This window comes from Panthera uncia, assembly GCF_023721935.1.
Source record: "Panthera uncia isolate 11264 chromosome C1 unlocalized genomic scaffold, Puncia_PCG_1.0 HiC_scaffold_4, whole genome shotgun sequence".
Classification (NCBI taxonomy): domain Eukaryota; kingdom Metazoa; phylum Chordata; class Mammalia; order Carnivora; family Felidae; genus Panthera; species Panthera uncia.
The window spans coordinates 7,986,689-8,002,613 of NW_026057585.1; the positions used below are offsets into that span (position 1 = coordinate 7,986,689).

The following is a 15,925-nucleotide window of genomic DNA, read 5'->3' on the forward strand; positions in this document are numbered from 1 at the left end:
TGGTATCTGGCTCTGGGTCCAGAACTTGAGGGTAAATGGTGAAGTCGAAATGTGTTTTTGGATTCTGTGGTTTCAAAGTGGTTACTCTTTCCAAACCGGGGTGGGCCCTCTGCAAAACTGTCAAGTTGGTGAAGTTGGCCTCCCCGCTTTCCTGGCATCCCTGACTTGATCTGAGCACAAGGAAATGCATCTGTGGAATCAATAATGATCCCTTTATCAAGCACTCACCGTGTGCCAAGACATATCCCCAAGTGCCTTACCTTACCGTCCCATGCCGTCCCATCCCATTTAAACCTGCCGAAGTTTCCATATGCATCCCTGATGGAGATCTTCCTCCTTTGAGAAATCCGATGCCCAGAGAGAGGTTAAACCACTTGCCCGAGGTCACGGAGGTGGTAAGTGGCTAAGACAGGCTGGGCTCAAGCCTAGGATGAAGAAACTGGGAAGGCCACGGGCCCGACAACCTCGATGCTTGGACAGCCTTCTACCAAATGCCAGCCACGTTTCTGTCAGCATTCTTTATGCTGCATAATACAGAGGCATGCTCCTTTATTTAAAAAAAAAAAAAAAAAGACAAAGAAGAAAGTTTCTTGGAAAATACATAACTCGTCTTCAACCGGGGTATTCCCGGTCTTCCCATCACATCATATCAGGCCAGGACTCACTTCCTGCCTGAGCTCCTTGCTGCAGACATTACCTTTGCAGGCAGAAGGGGTTTACACCTGCTTGGCGGGGCCAGAGAAGCCCGCCTGTCGGGAAAATGTCGCCCCCTAATGCACTTCCTTCTTAATTAAAATAACATTTTGAAAGTAAAATTATACAGAGTGCAGAATAAACAGTAGAACAATAGCTGTGATTAATCTGTCAGAGATTGTATAATGTGATGCTAATGGGAAGAAGTAAACTCCTGCTGAAGATCAAAGTCATCTCTGTACATGGAGGACTTTTAAAATTAGAATGACGATAGATGCATCTCCATTCCTGAAAGAAAAAAAAAATGCTCTGCCGGCTTGCAGAATGAGGGGAGGAAAGCCAGCCTGAGGACATGCTACCGCCCAGAGGAGCTAGCAGCTTGGAGAAGTGTTCTGGTCTGCAGCCTTGTCTCCCGTTGTCCCCAGCAACAGTTGTCCATCACTGCTGTCCCAAGTGTCCAGCAGCCCCCCTGCACTGACCTTGTGTTGGGCTCTCAAGCCACGGGTCCACCCAGATACCACCGCAATCCATCCAGCTCGGCCCGTGGCAGGGCGCGTGTGGGTGTGCATGCACGGGGCATGTGTACATGGGGGTGCAGCGGAGAAGGGGATACATCCAAGTCTGTGTCGAGCACTTGCTACACAGAGTCTCTCCTGTGCCTCATAGGCAGGCATCATTTTAATGCACAGGGGTTGGGCTTAATAAGCAAAGGAACTGCAATAATGAACGCAGATCTCTACACTCAAGTGTGGATACCGTGGAGGTCCGGTCAAAGAAGGCGGCGGGGCCACCAAGGGGAACCCTGCCCCAGAGTGGAGCAGTCAGGCTGCCTCCAAAGTCCGACCTGTGCTGAGGCCTCCGGCAGGAAGCAGAGTCCGCTCAGTGAAGAGAACGCAGAATAAGGAAAACGTGTCAGGAAGAGGAAAGAGCATGCGTGAAGGCCCAGAAACACAAGAGCACAATCCGTGGAAATCTACCCGATTAGTGTGTGACCGAATGAGAAATGACCTCAGTTCCACCCAGCCAAGACCCTGTGTTCCCCCGAATATCTCCTTCTCTCAATTTACAAGGTAGCTCTTCTCTGTTTCCAATCAGCACTGCGGCCCACTGAAAGTCAGACATCCCTGCACCAACTGCGGACTTCAGTCCATTTCAGGTCTGGGGTCCATGAGGATCCCGGGCCACTTCCTGAGAGTTGGGTGAAGACCGGAGGGTGGTGGTAGGTCTCCCAGAGGGAGGCAGTTTTTGCCAGGCTCACCGTTTGTCAGAAGTGAAATCTTGCGGGAACCGACTCTTGCCAAAAAGGTGGCATCTGCACCGGCTTCTTGACCCCACGGCCAAGGGTCGCAGTGGAATTAAACCTGCCGGCACGCATGAGGGGTCCGCCGTCTTCTTAGCTTCCACCATACTGGCAGAAATGATTTTAGAGACCTGAGGCTGGGTTCTTTAATCATTTTCCCAAATATTAGTCACTAAGATATATATATATACCGGGGGTATGGGCTTCATAGGCCAACACACTAGGTTAGTTACTAGCTGTGTGGCCTCAGGCAGGTTATTCAAGCTCTCTGAGCTTCAATTTATTCAGTCATATAACGTGCATTTATTGAGGACCTACTATACTCTGTGGGTTATGACAGGTACTGGGAAGTGACAGGTCCCAGGATTTTATGGTTCAGTGGGGATCGTAGGCCCACTCTTGCACCTGTCCCTAAAGGTGGGGGGTGCAGAGGAGCGCTACAGAAACGAGAGAGAACTGGAGATTGCTGGAGCAGGGAGCCCGTTTCCCTGGGCGCAGGCCTCTGGGAGATGCCCCGCAGCTGGCTTGGTACCAACATGGTGGAGGAACGAGTATGGCATTGACCGGGAGGGAGGGAAGCCCTCAGTGGAGACTCTTGAGACAGTGCCGCTGGCTCCCTTCAGCCTGCATGCAGTGTGCGCACACCATTAGCCCTAACGCCTTTCCTGACCTTCAGACTTCTGTGTTGCGCAGATGCCCTCGAATGTTGTTCCACAGGTCCCACAAAAATCCCGAACTGAAGACCTCTGTTTCCCGGCCCTCCCATGGGCTCCGCCTTCAGACACCCCATCTCTACAGTTGGCACCACTATCTATCCGGTCAGGCAAATCAGGAATCCAGGGCGCACGCCAGAGACCTCTTCCTCTCCCTCATCCCACTACCCACCATTCCCCACAGCCGGACAGATGTACCCCTTGGATTTATTTCAAATCTGTCTCTTCTCCACGCTCAGCTCCCAGTGCCCCGCTCAGGCTGCCATTTTTGTTGTTGACTTGGCTCAAAACTTTCTGTTTCAATCCTAGGAAACTGGGAGAGCAAACTGGGCGGAGACAACGAAAGGCTCTGGGGCATCAGGCTGAGAACGCAGCATGAAGTACTGTGCCGTGGCCCATCCCCTCCAATACCACGACTGTGGTGCATACCGATGGCCATTCTCTGTAAGCACGTGGAGGTTTCCTCTGCATGCAGGAGTGTGTTCAAGGAGGACCAGAGGCAGGCCACTAGTGATGGGAGATCATTCTCCCCTCCCCTGAAATCACTTTCAACCATTTTTGTTTTAATTTTTAATGTTTATTTATTTTTGAGAGCGCGAGAGAGAAACAGTGCAAGCGGAGGAGGGACAGAGAAAGAGGGAGACACAGAATCCGAAGCAGACTCCAGGCTCCCCTGAGCTGTCAGCACAGAGCCCGATGCAGGGCTTGAACCCACAAACCGTGAGATCATGACCTGAGCCCCCCAGGTGCCCCACCTTCAACCAGTTTTGGTTGGGAATTGGTGGATGAATACCCCAACTCCCTTGGTTTTCACCAGAGATAATACTGAGGAGTGATCACTCTGCCTGGACCCCAAGTTGTTCCCCCTGTCCTTGCCCCTACCCTCCACGATTCCACAATCCAGGCCTTCCTTCATCCATCCACAACTACACTGGTTTCATCTCCCGCAGCTTCGTGCTCCTTGATTCTAAACTGGCCGCAGCTTCCTGCACGCACCACGCTGTTTGGCCCTTGCACGCCTTAGCTCAAGCCGTTCCCTCTGTCTGCAATGATGCCCTTCCCCGCGTTCCTCCCTGGCTCTTTCTCATGCTTCAAAGCTCAGCTCGGGCAATACCTCATTTGCAAATATTTATTAAGCATTTGCTCTGTATGATACAGAGTGCTACAGAAGTACCTGGAAAGGGCACCTCGTGTTGACCTGGGGGACGGAAAGCGCCCCATCAGAAGTGTCATCTAAAATTCTAAGAGATGAGTCTCAAAGGAAGAGGGAGGGGTCAGATGAAGAAGGAGGTGGGGGTTCTCGTTTCTGAGGCACCGGAAGTGATGCCAGAGCAGAGGTGGATCACAGGTGCCAGAGCAGCCGGTTAAGTGAACGAAAACCAACAAAAGTGACCGAGGATGGCGTCATAGCAGAGAAAAGGAAGCGGCAAGAGGGGGGAAGATGAAAAGGCACGAGGTTGCAAGACGACACAAGGCTTCGTGTCATTTTATGGAACATAGAATTTGTGCCGGCGCAATGGCACAACGATGAAGAGTCCCTGAAGCTCCAAGCCGGTCAAATGCTCCATCCCCCGAGCTTCCATATCTTCCCTGGGATACGTCTTGTCAGTTCATGCGCCTGCTTCCCCAGCGGACAGCGCATTCAGATATGGCAAGAAGCATTTCTTAATCTCCGTTTCCTTACACCTGACACAGATCCTGCCCCAGAACAGGATTGTCGTGAATGCATTCAGCTGGTCCACGGAAGGGACATATTGCCATCCGGATCACAGCACAGCCCACCTACAAAGGAAGGCGTGAGGCTCCCCCCTGCCTCAGCATCAGAGTCCTCATTGTCAATGCCATACCAGGTGACGCGAAAGTGCAGCTGAGATGCTCTGCAGGCAGAATTTGACCACTGAGGATCCCTGACCCAGAGGCATCTCTGGGGTGGCCAAGCAGGAATGGCCCACACCAGGAGCGAGGGGATGCATGGGGAGGACCTGGAAGAAGACTCGGGCAGTACAGCGCTGGGGAGGCTCAGGAGGAGCACGGAGGGCTTGCCCCTCTGACAACCGCAGAGGTCTCTGAAGACAGCACCAGTGAAGACCTGCGCTCGCTGTCCACGGGGTGGCCATGGGGTCACTGGAGGCCCTGTGGGGACAGAGAGCAGTCCGAAGTTGGAGGCTCACAGCTGTTCGGGTCAGGAGAGCAGAGGACAGACTCCAATGTGCTGGGAGGTTTGCTTCGCTTGCTTTGCACTAAGGAGATCATTGTTTGCATCATCGATGCCGGTTTCTATATCTGCTTCACCCTCGTTTCCAAACCAGGCTCATTGTGACCTGAGCCGAAGTCAGATGCATAACTGACTGAGCCACCCAGGCATCACAGTTTTCTTTGTATGGGTCTGGTTTACAATGTACATTGGATAAATATTTATTAAATGAGAGAAGCCGCTTGCTGGAATTATGTTCCACGTGGCTAGTGGCTGTTTTGTTCACATGCTGAATCCCCAGCACCTAGACCGGGACTGGCACCCAGCAGGTGCTCAGAAATTAGTTACCTGATATACCTAGTTATATTATTACAAGGAATTCGTGTTATCATGGCTCAAAGAGGATAGATCTTTCTCCCAAGATCACAAGACCTTAGAGGGTAGATGGGACAGATGAGCTCAGTCTTCCCAGGTTCCAAGCTGGTGGCTCTCCTGGGCTGCGGTGCCCCTGCTGGAGAAGAGCTGAAGTGCTGTGAGCCCAACTAGATTCTCTGACCTGCTTCAAGGATGAGACCTGGGGGGCTCTGGTGGCTGAGTTGAGACCAAGGACTTCAGATGGTGGTGCTGAGGATCAGAGGTGGGATGGCTGCATAGGCTTTGCCGGGGCCTGTACAGGTAGCCTAAAACAAGAACCTAGATAGCACGTTGCAAACGTGGGCTCTGCAAATAGGAATGCTCAAAATGTTAGTGCCCGAAGGAGCATGGGAGAGAGGGCAGAGCTGGGGCTGGGGGAGGAATCCTAACGTCGGGAAGACTGAGAGTAGGGAAGAATGAAAAGCCCTAGGACTGAGGCATGGAAGTGCGTGCATCCCGAGAGCAGGCAGGGACATCTGAGAGAACAATGGTAGGCCAGGACAGTGCAGTCACAGAGCCTTGAAGGGAAGCGTGAGGTGCAGGAAATCATCAGACCAGACGGAGGACTGGCAAAGTCTGCTGAACTTGGCTGCATGGAGGAAAAGGCACAGAGTTTCATGGCAAGAGCCTGTTCAAATCTGTACTTGGCCATTCTACTGCCTACTAGCAACTTAGGATGAGCAAGAGACTTACCTCCTACTTGTCAGCATCCTTATTTACAAACAGATGATACTGACTGGGCCCGTAAGATGCCCTGCCCAGCGCCTGAAACACAGCATACACTCAATAAACGCTGTGATTAGTATGTTGGTGGCGGAGTTGTTATTGCAACTGGTGACCTTTAAGGAGAAAATATCAGTTCAGTACTGGGAAGGGGAGGGGAGGGGAAGAAGATGGGAACCAGATTGCAGGAAGTTAAAGGGAGCCAAAGAAACGGTGGGTGTAGATCACTTTGTGGGGGAATTTGATAGTGGAAGGAAGTTGAGAAATCCGGTGGTTGGGCAGCAGGAGGGCCGGCAGTTTCTTTGAGGCAAGTGAATGTTCACGAGTAACCTGGAGAGAAGAAACTGAAGATTTCAGAGAAACCAGGGGCGGGCCCGGGGAGCAGGCAGGGATGGCCCCCAGATGAGAAGACGGAGCGGAGCCCCTGACTGTTCTCTGCACACTGGCCTGCCTCTGCTCAGGTACCAGCCTCCCCATGAAGGCAAGCGCCAGAGGTCTTTCCCTCGGCCTCTTTCAGAGAGGGTGGTAGAAAGAAGAGGCCCAAGTTCTGGCCCTGACCCTGGCCATTTGTACTTGGCTGAGCCCTCGTCCTTGCCGGGCCCCTGCTTCCTCCTATGTCAATGAGGTGGCAGGGGGTGGGAGGGAGGAATCATCTCTGATTTGGGCCATGTCATCTCAGTGAGCATCACAAAGCGTTTTCTCTTCTGAAGCCTTTCTCCACGCTGATTAGAAGGAAGAAAAAAAAAACCAAACAACTTGGAGCTGAAGCTACCACCTCCCCCAGCAACCGGGACAATATTTCTGTTTCACACGTATTGCGAGCAGATCTGGCGATTCCATCAGTGCTGGCAGATCGCTGCCGAGCCTCCTGGTGTTTTAAATAGCATGTGCACTTCGTCCTGGCTTCTGGAATGAAGCAAGGGAGAGGCAGGAGCCTTGTGCTAGGCTGAGTGTCGCTGTTGATGAGGCACTCGACGGCTGCAGGCTTCTGAATCCTCAGAAATAACAACAATTTCTGCACACGCCACAATCTGTCCTCCAAGGCAGCAAATGCATCAGCTGCTGGTTATTTTGATACCCTAGATAAAAAGCTCTTTCGAGAAAATCTAGTACAGAAAAACATTCTTATCCTCTGCCTGTCTGCACCATTCCTTCTGCCCGCTGTCCCTCAACTGTTTTGCATTCCTATAAACATAGCCGGTCCAAGCCTTAAAGTCCTTGTCTCAATTACCCAGGAGAAGGACATTTCCTTTGGGGCCTTTCGTGGAAACGGAAAAGGCAAGCGAAGACATACCTGGCTGTGGTCTCTGTGCCAGGGTCAGCCTGATCCTCAACCTGCTGGAAACCGATGCAGTGTGAATGGGTTGTCTGACAGCCACAGATGGCTCTGACCACTCTTGGATTCAGCAAGCATGTACTGAGCACCTACCGCGTACCAGGACCTGGGGAGACTGTGATACACGTGGGTAGGGACTAATAATCCAGCTGCTACAAGAACATGAACTCTGATCAGGGACTACGGCCATCTCACAGTGCCTGGCACACAGTAAGTGCTCAAAAAGTAATCTTTGGAGTGTTTGTTTATTTGTTTGTCATTTACATGCCATTTACATGTCATTTACTTGAGATCCTTAAAGTTCAGGGACAGAAGCAGAGCTACACAGGGCTGGAAAGAGCTCTTATTAAACCAACATGTGCCATCAGAATACAATCAACAATTTGGGGGGTGGGGCATCTAGGCTTATATTCTGCTTACATCATTTTAAATTTCCCTCTTACACACCACATGAAAAAGAACCACAAGTGCCCCAAATCCTTTTGTCCTTCTGGGTGACGCCACAAGTTTGCACACAAAAGCTCCGCGTTCAACAACCATATTCTCTGTTATTCTAGAATTGTCAACTTCATCCCTAAATTCTCAGGCAGCTATTAGGTAAGAGGTAGGGCTGGTGCTTTGGAACAAGTTTCTACATGACACGATTGATGAATGAATTTGTCCTATTGTCTGGAAATTCCTTTGTTTATTTGACGATGCTAATTTCCTAACGCATCACCCTGAGTCTGATGCCACCTTTGCAGAAAGGCCATTTATGGTGTCCCCAGTCGTTTGCACCCACCTCCAAAGTGTGTTCAGCCACCAGTCTGTATCTGAACAACTCAGAAGTGGAAGAGCCTTTGCTGGGAAACAACGAGGTCATACCAAAGCTAAAGCTGACTTTTAATTTCTGGGGCTTTCTTCCTACCTCATCCTTCTCAGAGTATGCATCCACGGAGTGAACTTAGGTATGGGGGCAAAGGTGAAAACAGAAAGAAGTGAAGACCCCAGGCCAATATGTGTGAAGGGGGTTGGAAATGCCTAAGCAGAGCCTCGCTGTGTTCAAGTGACCTGCAATGGGGGTAAAGGGCTACTCTTGGATTGACAACAGAAGTCACTCCTGGGTCTCACTAAATCCCAGTACGCGAGGGTGACTTTCGCCTGTATTGTGCTGGCATGCCTTCACCAAAAAGGGGGTCTCTGCTTCTCTCTGTCTCTGTCCCCACATCTGTTCCTCCTTGTGACATCAGGCACGGGGTGGGGGTTCAGCATACAATTTATTCAAGGGAGAAGTGAAGACATCTGAAGAGCTGGACCCCAGAGGGAGAGGGGGTGTGAATTTTCAAAGACCTATGGATCCCCCAGCACATTGCAATTAATGACGTACACTTGGTGAAAAATCTGCCTTGCTCCTTTGGGGCTGGGGTGGGAAAGGGCAGGCTGTGGATCCAGATGAGCTCCCCTGTCAGGCTCTGAATCCAGGAACCCAAGAAATCCCAGAGATCCTGTCTCACTTAAAGTCCACACGGTGAGGATAAGAAGGAATTTGTTTAGGGCCTAAGGCTGGGCAGAGGCTCTTTCTGCCTAGATCAGTTTAGAGTGACAAACTCTTACAAAGCTAAAGAAAGCTGCAGACCCTCTACCCAGAAAAATCCACACATCAAACACAGACATACAAATTCGCCTACAATTTCAGAGGGATCAGTGATCGCAGCAAGGAAGCTTCTGGAATCTGGGCCCTTAAGTTCTAGCCCTGAATCTAAGTCCTGCTGCCTAAGTACTCTAGCCCTTGTCCCCACTCCGACTTGCCCCTGCCTGGGGGCCTTCTAGCTGGTTCTGGTTTTCGGAGACGCCTCCTTCCCTTGAATCAGAGGAGCCCCGCACCTGCATCTCGCCAAGCTTCCCTGGGTGCTCTTTTCTCCCCGGGCGTCGGGTGGCGTCCCAGGCGGAAAGCTCTCTTGGCTTTTTTCTCTGGCTGCTAGGAGCAGAGGCAGCCAGAGAGCCTAGGGCACCGAGCGTGACGTCGGGCGGACCCCGGGAGCTCTGGCTGCAGGCGACGCGCGAGGCAAGGGCGGGGAGGTGCGGGGAGCTCCGGGCAACTCCGCCCACAACGGCCTGCTGGCCCTTTGGCGTCCGGAGCCGGCACCCCCGCCTGATGCCCCAGAAAATCCCCGTCCAGGCTTTGCGCGCGCGGCCCCTCCGACCCCCGTGCGTTTCCCTTTGACCTCCGGAGACTTGAACCCTTCCCTGGCTGTGTGGAGCCGGCCCTCCCGGGAGCTATCGATCTGTAACACCCAGGACCCCTGATAGCCCGACACCTCCGCCCACCAGAGCAGGTGCTGGGCCGGGGCTGGGGAGGGTTGCAGTGGGGGGAAGGATTTGGAGTGAGTGACTCAGGAGTCCGGGAGGAGGGGCTAAGAATTCAAGAAGCTTGTGTTAGAGCAGCTCGGCGCTCATGCACAGCAGAGAGCGCTGGGAGCCGGAGGGGAGCGCAGCGGTGAGTCAGGCTGCCCCGAACCGAGCGCGGAGAGGGGCGCAGCGCGGGCAGGGGGCGCGGGCTGGCGCGGTTGGGCTCCCCGGGAGAGAGTGCATGGATCCTGTTTTGGCGAGATCTCCGGGCACCCCCGAGGCTCCCGCGGGCTGAAGTGCAGCAGTGTCCCGAGTGGGTGTGGGAGCGCGGGAGCCTGGGCAGGCGGGCGAGTCCGGGAGAGCAGCGCTCTCTCTCGCTCTTTGGTCGAGGAGTTCCGGGTCTCCCGATGGCCCGAAGTCCGGGAGGCATCCCTGGAGCCTGCAGTGGCCGCAACGGCTGTGCCAGGGACTACCAGCTCCAGGGCGAAGGGGACCGCGCGCAAGTGAGGGAGCGCGAAAGAGCGTAGAGAGAGGGATGCGCGGGCTGCGAGCGCGCCGGGGCGGGAGGAATGGTGGTCTGCGCCGCGGCGGGCGAGTGCGTAGCGCGCGCGGGCTGGTGTGTGCGCGGAGTCCGGAAAGTGCTACGTCGCCCCCAGGTGAGGGGATGAGCCGGGCAGGGCTCACTGGAAGCGGTGCAGGGAACCGAGTAAGGGTCCTTGGGCTCCTCCGCGAGTCGCTGGAGGGCTGGGAGACCCTAGTGAGGGCCCCAGGGCTCGATAGAAGGAGCCTGTGCACCAGGGGACCTCCAAGGAGCCGCGCTGGACCGAGGTCGCCAAGGCTTAACCCGGCTACTTGGGTCACAGGCCTCACCTCCAGCTGTCTGCTGCCAGGTGTAGGAGAAGCTGGAGGGGTGGGGCGGGCAGCGCCTTGGGTCCAGACGGCAAGGACAGAGGGGAGGCAGAGAGGACTCAGAGGTCAGGAAGCGGCATCTTTGGGTCAACACGAACAAGCGGCTTAGCAGTGTTTGATTACAACTCTCCTTTCAAAAAAAAAAAAAAAATCTCTGAGATTCTCATGGAAGGTGTTTTCTGCTTGAACTTTCTCTTCCCTTGTGACTTGAGAGATTAAAAAAGATCCTGCTTGCTAGGCTGGTTTTTCCAAGTTGTTCCAGGTTGGAAGTTGTAACAGTTTGAAGGATAATTTATGGGTGTTTCATGCATTAAAGTGTGTTACAGCAAAGCCTGTTGGGTGCTGTGGGTATTAAGGAAAACTTAGTGCACGTTCCCAGCTGGAAACCAAAATAGTGCTCTCCTGGGTGCCTCTGCCCCATCTGTCATCTGAGGCCAATGGAAATCCTGGAGAAAAGGCACTTGATTAATTGTCCTGGCTCCATCCTGTGGGCACACCCACTGCCAGGGCCAGCCCCCTCTTCCCCTCCACGTGCAGGGCCAGCTGCCTTCTGCAAATTCACACATGGTGGTGGAAGACCCACCAGTGACATCGTTGCAGGGTCTTCAGGCTCTTGAAGCTGCCAATTCAGTCTGCTGGAGGGGAATACTTCTCCCTCCCAGAGCAGCACAGAAAGGGCAGCAGCACTTGGGCCCTGCCCGCCGTCTTGCGCAGTGTTTTCGGTTTTTTACCGAACGTCTGAAACTTTCTCCCTCTGCAGAGGAAAGGGCTACATCAGATCTGGATGGGCGCCTTCTGTGGATCTTATTCTGGAATAAGTCATATGTCAGCCTCGGCAACCCAAATGTCAATCCATGTTGGGCAGTGTTCCCGGAGGTTCAGAGGGGACTGCGGACTGGGCAGAGAGGGCGGGGAGGAGTGGTCTGGGGGCTGGGTCTGGCGCTGCTGGCATTGACTCCCTGAAGAAGAGCGTGGTGTTCCTCATACTTGGGTCCATCAGTTGCAGGGGGTGGGGTTCGCGTCACGTGTTGCCAAACCCCTCCTCCTTTCCCCAATGTTTTTATGCAGGTGAAAGAAAGGGCAGCCTTGAAGGGGAAAATGTTAGGAGGCACCACAAATGGGAAACCAAGGTCCCAGGAGTGTGGGGACTCATGTGTGGATGGACTTGTAGGAGTCCCTCAGAGGATTTTATAACCAGCTGCTGGGGCCACCCCTTCCCTGGGCAGCCTTGTTACCCCTGAAGCAGCCCAAGCCTACCAGCAAGTGGGAAAATTGGGTCCGCTGGGGACAGTCATCCTAGTCTGGGTGACTCTTCCTGCACCTTTAGTCCTTCTCAAAGCAGTGAGGTTCTCACCTCCTCCTATTACCCACCCCTCATCACCCCCAGCTGGGGGCCCAGAGGGAGGTTTGACATTCTTCTTCTCCTCCGTGGAGAAATCCTGGCAGTGGCCAGGACCAGGAAGGGGGCCCCGGCTGCCTGCCGACATCAGCAGGGAGGGTAGGGCATGGCAGGGCAGGGCTGGAGCCTGAGGGAAGTTTCTCATCATTACTGAGATGAAACTGATGAGGAAGTCTCACCTCTTCACTTTGCAACAAGCACTGAGCACTCCTGCGGCACAGTCGAGTGCCCTTTGCAGCGGCAGTTGCATTGAGCTGCAGAGAAATTACCAGGAGACATCCTACTGCTCTTCCCTACTATGCCTGGAGCAGAGGCAACGCCCAAACCCCTGAGCCAACATCAGTGCAAGACCAGGGACCAGAGCCCCAGCCATTGATCTGCTCCCAGTAAGAACTGGTAGGGATTTTGGGGTCCCGAGCAGGCCTTGGAGACCTTTGCTAGCAGCAAATACTCTGCTCTTAGGAGGCAGTGGAAGGTTTGCTGAGGATTCACTTAAAATCTCTGGGTATTAGGGGCACCTAGGTGGCTCAGTCGGTTAAGCATCTGATTCTTGGTTTCTGCTCAGGTCATGATCTCCTGATTTGTGAGATCGAGCCCCTTGTCGGGTTCCGTGCTGGCAGTGTGGAGCCTGCTTGGGATTCTCTCTCTGCCTCTCCCAGTCACACTCGCTCTCAAAATAAATAAATAAAACATTTAAAAAATTTTCTGGCTATGTCTGAGCAAAATAAAACCTATGTTCCCAGAGGGTTTCTCTTTCTTTGACTGGCACTTCCGATCTTGCAAACCACCACCTAAACTGTCAGCTCTCAAGCTCACCCAGTCTTGAGAAATCAACTCTATGATGGACCAGTGTCACAGAACAGCTTATGGTGGCATTGGGCATTAGGCAGATAAATGTAGGTGGAAGACCATTCCCCGACCCATTCCCAGGGACCTTGCGTCTTGACAGTGAGCACACGGTTGACATCCTAACTCCAAAGAGCAGTAACACCAGGATGGCCCTGAGGCAGAAATGCAGCTGGGGAAACCAAGGCTTTGGAGTCATTGGCCTTTAGATCAGGTGTGCACAGGGATGGAATTGTCACTGTTAGAACCAAGGAGGCTAGACCTTCCGCCACAATGATTGGCCAAGACCAGAATAATGACAATATACAATAAAAAAGTTTCTCAAGCTTCCTGATGTTTTTTATTCTTCTTCTATTGGCTGCTTTACATGTTTTTGAGGAGCCTCTATAGACCATTGGCCTCAGACTCTGACATAGTAGGAATCAGATTGAAACACTGAGATGATCTCTTGACATTTTTTTGCTGTATTGTGGGCAAACGTTCTGTAGTAGTCCTGAGTTGGGAGACAGGAGAGAAAAAATCTTTGTGACCTTGAGCAAGTCACTCAACCTGTCAGGCTTCACTTTTCCAATCTATAGGACAGTTGTATTGAATTAATAGTGTTTCCCAATGGGACTTACTTTGGGGACAATTCTTGGTTAAATGTGACCTACTTACATAATGCAGGAAGCTTAGCATCCCTATCTTGCCTACTAAATAAATGCCAGAAGTCATGGCGACAACCAAAAATTCACCTCCCCCACCCCCCGCCACTGCCCCTCGTATATGGGTAAATGCCTATTAGAAGGATAATACTCTTCTCGGTCAAAAATTCCCTTGGGAATTACCAATAAGTGCCTTTCTTCCAGGCCCCACTCTCAGGGCATCCGTTATTTAATCATTGACTTGGGGCTTCATCTCCAAGAACCAGCATATCAGTCTCCAGGAGGCCTTTGGCAGGAACCTCAGTGCTGTGGTCCCACCAGGAATCATTCTGTCCCTTTTGTCACTGGAGTATGACTACAAATGACCCACATGAAAAGAAAACCAGCAAGAGTGGGGGGAAGGGACAGGTGGTATCAGAGCATGGCAGCTTTCCTTCCCTGCCATATGCTGTTAAAAACACAGGCAGACTGCTTGCCCCGGGTGTCCACAGCTCTGGGAGGGAATCCTTCCTTCCTTTACTAAATGGATCACACTCTGGCACCAGGAGGTCCCTTTCCTGAATGAGAGAATGAGAAGGCAGAACCCTCTCTGGCACTGCCGGCACTTAATACAACATGGGGCCATGTTGATAGCAAATTAATACAACTGTGCCCAAGCTGTGAGAATAAATGGGAATCAAAAATGTGACATTTGATTGAAAAAAGTCAGCCAGCAATGCTACACTGGAGGGGGTGGTGCTTGGAACACTGGGTTTATTCTCAAGGAGAACAGCACATGTTATACTTACCCCTGCCCCAAGCTCTCACTGTAGGACAAAAGATGGAACCGGTTGATTATTCATAGTGCAGAGGGCTGAAATGAATGCTATCTTGGGAGGGTGTTCTAGAAACACCTGCTTGCTACACCCCTCCCCCTGCCCCCAAGTAATAGAAAAGGGCTGGCAGGGTTTAGAGTTGACTCTTAATGAGGTGGTGGGGGAAGGACATAGGAGACCTAAGGAGATCCCTGATGAGGCCAAGAATGGTCTGGTGATGCAGTCTGTCAGGTGGGACCAGCAGCAGTGGCTTTTTAAGTTGCCCAAGACTTGGGCCAACCCCTTCCACATGCAGAGAGTCTTTTCATTAGTAGTAGGATTAGTCAGAGTCAGTCAGGGTTTTCCCGAAAACTGACCACGAGGCAAAGCAGTTGGAGATGCTCTGGCACCTTCCTGCGCTGGCTTCTGCAGGTGGAGGGTTGCAAGTGCAAGGACCTGGCTCCCGAGTCAGTGGGAGGGAACGGCCCAAGCCACCCCACACCGAGGGCAGTTAGGATCCACCACTGCCGGAATCGTTTCCCGATAACCACTTAGTACAGATGGGCTGAGTCTCCCAGTTCCTCTTGCTGTTCCTTCGGTAGCCGGGGTTGGTGACGTGCTCGTGTGTCTGCATTCTGCATGCTGTCCCCAAGGGAGCTGAAGGAGGCCGGCCGTCTGGTAGAAGCCATGAGCGCTTGGCCAAGGTGGGTGGTGGAGGGAGGTCCTGCCTCCCCTCAGCACTGTGGGTCTGAGGCATGGACAAAGTGACTTGCTTTTCAATCTGGTGACACGCCATCCCATGTTTGGACTCGGGCAGACCTGGCTCGGAGGCTGAGTCCCTGGGCTACCACCTCATCCTTGTCAATAACCAGGTGTCGGACCCCCGAGGTGTGTGGGAGATGCCAAGAGAGGCAGGGTCCCTTTGGACGGTGGTTTTGAAGTTGGAGCCATGCTGGGCTCTAACTGCCTACGAGATGCTGGACTAGGTGACACAGGTGACAGAGGGGAGAGGGGAGAGGGGTGACCACCCAGCAGAGAGAGCTGCAAGGGGTCACCTGTGGTTTGGGGTCCTCTTCCATGAAACAGAAGTAACAGTAGAGTAGTACCCGCTCCTTCGGGCTGTGGTGCGTAGTAAGTGGGACGCACGCCAGCACCTGCCGGGCACACGGGAGGCACCGCGCAGGCACGACTCTCCTTCCCTCGTGTTCTCCCTCGGAGGGACTCATCTGAGGAGGTCATCCCGTCATGCTTTTTCACTTCAGGTCAGACAATATCAGCTTTGCGCTTTTTCCTTTTCAAAGTTTATTTATTTATTTTGAGGGAAGGAAGGGTAGGGAGATTGGGAGAGAGAGAATCCGAAGCTGGCCCCGCACAGTCAGCACAGAGCCCGACGTGGGGCTCGAACCCACGAACCATGAGATCATGACCTGAGCCGGAGTCGGACACTTAACCTACTGAGCCACCCATCCTTACGCTTTTGAGATCTCTGCGTCTCTATCTAAAGCTTTGCTGCATTGAGGGAAGAAATCTCTTTAACAGCATTGAAGGCTTTTCTAGGAACTTACTCACCTATATTTGGACCTTCTGTAATTAACAGACTCATTTTGATAGAATTTTAACCAAAGCCTTCAT

General features: G+C 52.7%; 1 protein-coding gene across 1 annotated transcript in view; it reads left to right on the plus strand.

Moving 5' to 3' along the window:
• Positions 1–9,803: 9,803 nt before the first annotated feature.
• The window catches only part of NGF (nerve growth factor), a 53,124-nt gene continuing 47,002 nt past the window's right edge, over positions 9,804–15,925 (plus strand). The window contains exon 1 of the mRNA XM_049616497.1: positions 9,804–9,849. The gene's annotated coding sequence lies outside the window, so the exon portion shown is untranslated. The remainder of the gene's footprint in view (positions 9,850–15,925) is intronic.